Source organism: Punica granatum, chromosome 8 (assembly GCF_007655135.1).
Source record: "Punica granatum isolate Tunisia-2019 chromosome 8, ASM765513v2, whole genome shotgun sequence".
Taxonomy (NCBI): Eukaryota; Viridiplantae; Streptophyta; class Magnoliopsida; order Myrtales; family Lythraceae; genus Punica; species Punica granatum.
The window spans coordinates 15244472-15252216 of record NC_045134.1 but is presented as its reverse complement, the minus strand read 5'-3'; positions in this window follow the sequence as shown (position 1 = coordinate 15252216).

Below are 7745 nucleotides of genomic sequence, written 5' to 3'. Positions count from 1 at the left end.
CCAGTTATCCCATATTATTTTAAAAAATAGGCACTGAAAGTGGAAATTATGTACTTAACATTCGAGAACTTATGTATTTATTCTTGAAGGTCCGTCTTCTAATGTATTATCCCCGTGTGCTTCTATCTGTTTTCTGATCCATTGTGCTTCCTAGATAGTTGACCTAGCTTGGGCCAGAACAAGGTGCTTACAGCGCCCAAGGCCAGCTATCCTGAGCGGATAGCTAGTGCCTCATGGAGCCCCCTAGACAACTGAAATCTCGAAATTAATTTTATTTTTGCCCCCACAGTTTTTGAAATTGCAAAATGACCCCTGACTCCTTCCTCTATATATGCCGGGTTATTTTTAGAAAAATGGAGCTTTTTGATACGGGAGTGATGTGTCACTATATGGTGGATCAACCCAACAAAGAAGATCAAGTCCAATACGAGATTATTTCCATTCATGGAGATTACAACATAAGGATGATTTTTATTTACTTTATTAGTTTTTTATAAAGAGAATATATTCATTACCTTTGAGTTTAGGAAGATAATTTCATAATTTTCTATTTTATATTTGGGGAGTATGTTAGATATCAGTTTCGTATTTTATATTATGAAAGTTCCTTAATTATTAGTTTCCTATTTTAAAAGTCTAGATAGTTGTCTCGAGTCTATAAAATAGGGATTTATTCTCATTGTAAGAAAAGACTTGGTTGATTAATAATATTGGAGTCCGCTTTGTGCACTCTTTACGTTCTGTATCTCTCGGGTTTTTCCTAAAGTGGTGAACATCATTTCTGTATCCTTGAATTGGCCTACCAAAGTGGTGATTCGACTACACGATTCTTAGAGTGGTGATATCTGTATCTCTAAGAAAGTGTTTTATCCCAACTTTCTCTTTCTAAGTTGGTGATATATGTATCCTTTGAGTTTGAAGTCCCGACCCCTTCCACGTCGATCATCCCATACCGTCTCGATATCAATTTGAAATTCGTTGATTTTATCTTAATCTTCACGAATGGAGAGATTTATGCACTTCCATTGCTTCCTCGCTTGCCACTTGAATGCTTTCTTCTCTTTGCGAACTCTTTCTTTTAATTCTTCATAAATAATGTTTTGTACTCCTCTTCGCCAATGAACACTTTCGCTAAACCGTTGCTTGTTAGGTTGAGGCATGAACGGTTCATCTAAATTTCACAAATGACGAACTTCAAGAATCATTATTGAGACTCTGATTTTGCATGACTTACACTACAGTAGTTCCCGTAGGAAAGAAATTCAATGTCGATATCAACATGAAGAAGATCGTCATCACCTTTAGTGTCAGTTGATGTCGTATCTCTATCCACAAATATTAATCGTCCTATACTATCGAAAAATAAGTGGTGTAACATCATCATCTTGGTAGCAACAGGTACTTTTTGACCGTTACTCACGTTCAATAATGTTTATGTACTTTCTTGAAAATTCATATTCGAGAGATTTAAATAGAAGTATTGTGTGATTGGAATTAATTTTGGGAAGGAAATTGGCACATAATTTCATTGAGAAAATTGGTCCCATTTAACTTGTAAATAGTACTTACGTAAAGTTCTATATTAGGTGAAGGGAGTGTCAATTCCCATTTAATCACCACGGTAAGATGGCAATTAATTTTGGGAAGGAAAGCATAATTTGTAAATTGCTAGGAGTATCAATTCCCATGTAATCACTACGGTAAGTACTATGGGGCCGATTGGATTGCTAGAATGTTAGATCACAGGAAATGTTAGATTGCAGGAAAAGTAAGCTCGGGAATATTAGATTACAAGGAAAATGACATTGTAAGGACCCGAATGTGGACTCTCGTCGGGGCCCGCATCGCGTGCTTTTGGATCGCACAGCTTGGGAGTGTCCACCTTCCCGTGGGGACGCGTGACGGACACGCGTGAGAAGGAGTCGCCACTTATCATTTTACGACCCTGAAGGTCGAGGGCGGATAAGTTACCCGGGTCTAGGGGTGTGAAACGCCTAGTTGTTGTTAAGGCATTGGTCTGTGTGGAACCAGAAAGTCCGAGTTCGGGAGTTCATGTTACGTGCGGGCCTATATCTCGCACGCTCTTTCAGTACTCTGATTTGCTAGGCTTGCATGTTTTATTATTTACTGCATGGATTAAGTTGCGGTAGGCTCACACGTTTTGACACCGAAAATTCGGTGAATTAAACGATGTCAGTGGAGAAGCCGAGAGAGAAGTAAACCCATGTATCGGGGAATTGGTTCACAATCTTGCGTTACAGCTCATTGAACCATGGAGGTTGAATCCCTGCGTGAACCGAAATCGCGAGATCTTGGATTTACTTGTGTTTGGGCAAGCATTGGACCGATTCGATTAGTTCGACTCTCGGACCATTCGCTCACCGATTGGGATTCTTACAGAATGAATGTACAAAGTAAAATCCTTACAATGCTCTCAGAAAAACAATAAAATACAAATTACAAATGATTGAATCCCAGTTGATTCGCTTTCGGTTATTATTCCGCTCCGACTCACCGTGAGTTCAGGGAAACACCGAAAAACTGAAATTTAAGCGCTCTCAATGAATGGGGCATTGGACCCCGTGATCGATGGTTAAGGCATTGAACCCTAAGTGCAATGCATCATATGGTTCGGGCTCGACTCGCATGGACAAGCAATAGCAGAAAAGTAACAAACAGCATGCAGATTGCAGACAATGTGTTTGTTATTGCCAAGTTTACGTGGATTAACAAGTTATTAACCCAAGGGTATTTTGCAAGCAAATGCCATATGCTAAACAAGCAATCGTGCAAAACCTTTTGCATTCGGCTTTGCTTTGAGAACTTGACAAATAGAGTCAAATCTTATGTGTGTGGATTGCTTTTATAGTTGTTTTGTACTGTGACACTGAATTAATCAAACTCGTGTTTTGACTCTAGATTTGGAATTTAGAATTCCTCCTAACCATCATCTAATGTTTGGTTAGGTCGAGTGAAAGGTTAATCCGCATTTTGCATGTTTTCTAATAGAAATAACCGTTCTAGTTACTCGAGTCTACGCTAGGATTACAGAAACTCATCAGTGGATAAGAAAAGACTTTGCAGATGAACCTGCACCTGAACAAGTAGCCTATTCTTATCCTGATACTGTAGTGTTTCTGTCAAGCTATCCTTAGGGGTGTCGCTAAATTGTGAAAAGACGATTCTACCCTTTATTTGAAAATTGTTTTTAGAAAAGGAAAACATCACAGTGTGGGCCACCTCGGCCTGTAGCCGGTGTCGACCAATTCCCTGGATCGTCTAGGGTTGTGCAAGAACCCCGAAAAAGCCAAAGAACCGGTCGATCTAACCGGAAGTGATCTAGAAAGATCTTCTGTATCCTGACCTGAGTTACCTGAAATCAAATAAAACTCAAGTTGAGACACACAAGTTCTTCCTAGACGTCCATGCTACATCGGACCACGCGTTTCAAGATTTTGGAAATGGGAGTTGTGAAAAAGGTAGTAACGTCATTTGACAACTCATTAACGCGAGTTATCATTTAATTACCAATTCATGCAAATTTATCAATGCCAAGTGGGTTTAATCATGTGAGCGTCTCGATTAACCCGTTTGTGGATTACAACTTAAAATTAAATGTCAAATGCAATAAATGTGCAGGTTACAGTTAATCAGACAGATCATGAATTGATCCACTGAATGAAGTCTGAGTGCCCGAAAAGCTTAATTTAATGAAAACAATTCATGACATGGCGACCAAGATGGGTCCAAGAAGGTCGAGGATAATTTGGTGAAAATGACCAAAATACCCTCGGAATCCAAATGGCCCCGAAAGAGTCATTGATACTTGAATTCATGCATTTTTACTTTAAAAACAATGTTTAAAACATTGTTTTTAAAGTAAAAATGCATGAATTCAAGTATCAATGACTAGCATGCGGGGTTTACGACGATATTGAAATTACAATTTGCACAAAATCCGATAAATGGATTTCATCAAGGTAAAGAGGCCGTTCTTAACCCGAATAAGGTCAAAGAACTTTCGGCTCTTTCCTCTTGGGAATAGTCGTGGGTTTCCTTGACCCATTCCGGGTTTCAAGCATTCTCTTTAACCCAATTTTGACTATTTTTCGCATGCTCAAATGTTAAACACGATAAATGACACGTATTTAACAAAGCCGGTATTGCTAAGAGTTTGGAAAAGGCATTCAAACATACAAACATGCACAAACAAGTTATTTATGGAATCAATAAAGCAATACCGGCTCCATGGACTTGGGAAAAAATAAAGATTCGGGAAACAACTCAAATCGGGGTAAGGAATTTGGTCTTGACCCGAAAAGGTCAAGAATACCCTCGATTACCTCTCCAAGAGGTTAATCCTAGAGTTATCTCGGCTTTTCCGAGTCGATATGGTTTCCTCGACTTCGATTTAAATATTTCCCGACATGCTAGCACGTTAAACGATGATAAACACGCATGATATAACATGGAAATTGCATAAAGATTAAAACTTGGAAATAAAACATGTATAAAACCCCTTATAACTCCATAAACGCAACGAGAATGTAAAAGTCTTAGTTCCTCTAAGTTGGGAATGGTCATACCTAGTCCCAGGATGTGAGATGGGACTATTAGAAGTCGCGTTGGACCTTTGTTGGGTCGGGTTTGGGCTGTTTTTCATTGAACAGACCCGAAATGCACAAACAGTCCCAGTTGGAACACTGAACAGACCCGACTAGCACAAGTCGGGTCGGACGTCACCACGGAAGTTCCCTATGGAATTTTGAGGCAAGGTCAGCGGCTCCTGACTCCTAACTGACCTCCAGAGGTGATTGTGGTGGTCGTTTGGTCCCAGAGTTATCGGGTCGACCCGTACAGCCCTGCAAAGATCACGGAAAACAGAGCACGTCTGGAATTTCGGACCCGTTTGGCACCAGTCGGGTCGGACATCGTCACGGTGTCTCCCGATGGAATTTTGAGGCAAGGTCAATGGCTTCTGACTCTTAAATGATTCCCGGAGGTGACTATGGTGGTCGTTTTGTGAAAGGAGTCTCGGATCGACCCGATCTGAAAGGAAACCGCAAGAACAGTCAGAAAAATCGACCCGACTAGGCAGTCGAACTGTTTCTTCGTGCTGGGTTAAAACCAACGGGTTTTTCTTGGATTTCTTGAATCCTTGACACCCTAGGGTTGTGTGGGGAGGTGTTTGATGGGTTTTGGCGACTCAAACCGACCCGGAAGTCCTTGAAACTCGAGTTGCCATTTTTGACCCGAGAAGACCGTTTTCTGGGTTCGGTCCTGTGGTGGCTGTTCCGATGGATTGGAGGCTTCAAACTTAAAATCTAAGCCCGGAAATGGATAGAGGGGGTCGAAAACATGTGGGATATGCAGTCTGGTGAAGTTTGGATTTAAGCCGGGATGGTAAATACCATGATTCTGACTTAAGTCTTTGAGGGTTTTGCTTGGTTTTGCTTGCCCTTGTTTGCTGCGATTTTTGCTGAAACTAAAGGGGAGTTGAGAGCTTCTTGAAGAGTGAGAAATGCTAGAGAGATGGCATGTGGTGAGTTGTCATTAGCTTAATCACTTTGGAGCAATTTATAGGCAAAGCTAATGAGCAATTAAGCAAAAGCAAGTGCCCTTAACCCCTTGGATTAAGCTTGGGTGGTTTGATTAAGGAAATATCAAGCCTCATCTTCTTCCATTGCATTAATGAAGAAGAGATAGGAGCATTGATAAGCATTGATGAAAATGGAGTGTTGTCTTCAAATTGCAGGCTTGATATTTTCCTAAGAGGATGCAAGTTGCATGGAGAAGATAACAAGGAGATGAGGGGCGGTTTAGGCAAATGGAATGGCTCGTGGACCCCACGGTTCATGAGAAAGAAAACCGGAAGAAAGCTCGGGTCTTGATTGGTCGCGTATTCGAAGTTCGTGGTTTGAATTGAACGTCAAATTGTCGATATATGCGAGAAAACGGATTAAATGAGCCCGAGATTGTTAATTTTCATGGAAGAATGCCTCGGGCGCATACGAGGCTCGGAAGCTAGTTTTGCTCGTTCCGGATTACCAGAGTAAAGTTAACCGCTTCTGACAGAATATCTTGTATCTGCATCCCACGTTGGTCATTTTGACATGAATTATCAAACAACATGAACAATTGACCCTTAAGCCGGTAATGCAAATGTGAAGCCGAAGACGGCCTAGGAGTCCGAAACTGAATTTCTCAGATTGCTTTCTGAGTTGCTTGGGCGCTCCAGAAATCATTGTGATCTCCGTTTGTTGAGACTGGATCTCTAAGGACTTGAAAAGTGTATCTGAGACCTTTAAAATAATGCTCAAGAGGCTTAGACGTGTTGTGCAGTTTAGTCCGACGATTTCATATTAAGCCTTGAAGTTTGTACCACTATGTAGCGCAGGCATCCGGCGTCAAGGTTCCGTAAAAAGGACCTCCGGATATGGATTTGTGTTGAAAACGGCGTTTTCTACTCCTTTGAGGTTACTCGGGAAACTAAGAAGGGTTTTGCTATCTGTTTTGCCCAATTGCGTCTGCTCGCTAGAGTTTTTGGGGCAATACAGTGTCAACTTCGTTCGCTGTAGTTCTGTTAGACCAGTCTCCGATTATGCTTTTCTGAAGAAGGGTATGCCCGTTTTGTAATTCGGAAGTCATTTGAAGTGTGTGCGTGGCTTCCAAAGGACAATTTGAAGTAATGCTCATGCTCTATATGCTTGTGGGCCATGGCCGAATCTGACATTTGGAATTAACTTTTCTCTAGGAAACCGGCATTTTTGGATTTTCACTGAAAAGTTGTCTGTATACAGAAAGTTGTTCTGTATAGAGCAGATGATTTGTAAAATGCTTTTGAAGACACTTTTCATATGTTTGGCAGTGACGTGGATTTTTGAAGTCCAATATTAGCTATCTTCCGACAGTTGAGTGAACTATTGGAAAATAGGACTGTTCATGTGATATTCTGAAAATGCTGGTTTTTGACATTGTTGAGCTTTCTAGTCATTCTGTTGCCTTCTAGTGACCCCTGGAGTCCTTCTGTCGTATGCATATGTTATCCGCTTGATTCTGCTAACTTGAGGATGAATAGTGATTTCTTGCTCTGTGGAGCCTTATTCAGTGTTCCTGTTCAAGTCGTGGCTTGGATCATTGTTGATAATGTTGTTTGGAATGGTGAGCCAAAATGGAGTGCTGACAGACATTATTGTGTTTGGTAAGTTATTATATATTTCAGAAAGTTTAAGTAATATGAGATTACTATGTTTGGTATATTAAGTAAATCGATGGGAAAGTAAAGTAAGTTTGCAAATATATCCCTATAAATTATATTTTATTATTATTTTTTTAATTTCAAATATATATTTTATATAAGTATTTGTTATTTGTTTATATTAATATTTAATATGAATATTTAAATAAATGTTTTTATAAAAATATTTATTTAAATATAAACATATATAAATAAAATATATTTAATATAATATATAAATATTTATTATAAATATACAATATATAATATTTATATAAATATTATATACTTAATTAAATATTTATATTAAATATAAATATATAAATATATAAGTGAAATATCTTCATTACATTGAACCAAACACCCCTATATGTAAGCACCTCGTTCCGGTTTGGGCTAGGTCAATAATCTGAGAGACACACCGAGATAGAAACACATAGGGATTTCAGGATTTAACAGATAAGTCCTCGAGTGCTAAGTGCTTAATTTCCACCTTTAGTGCCGACTG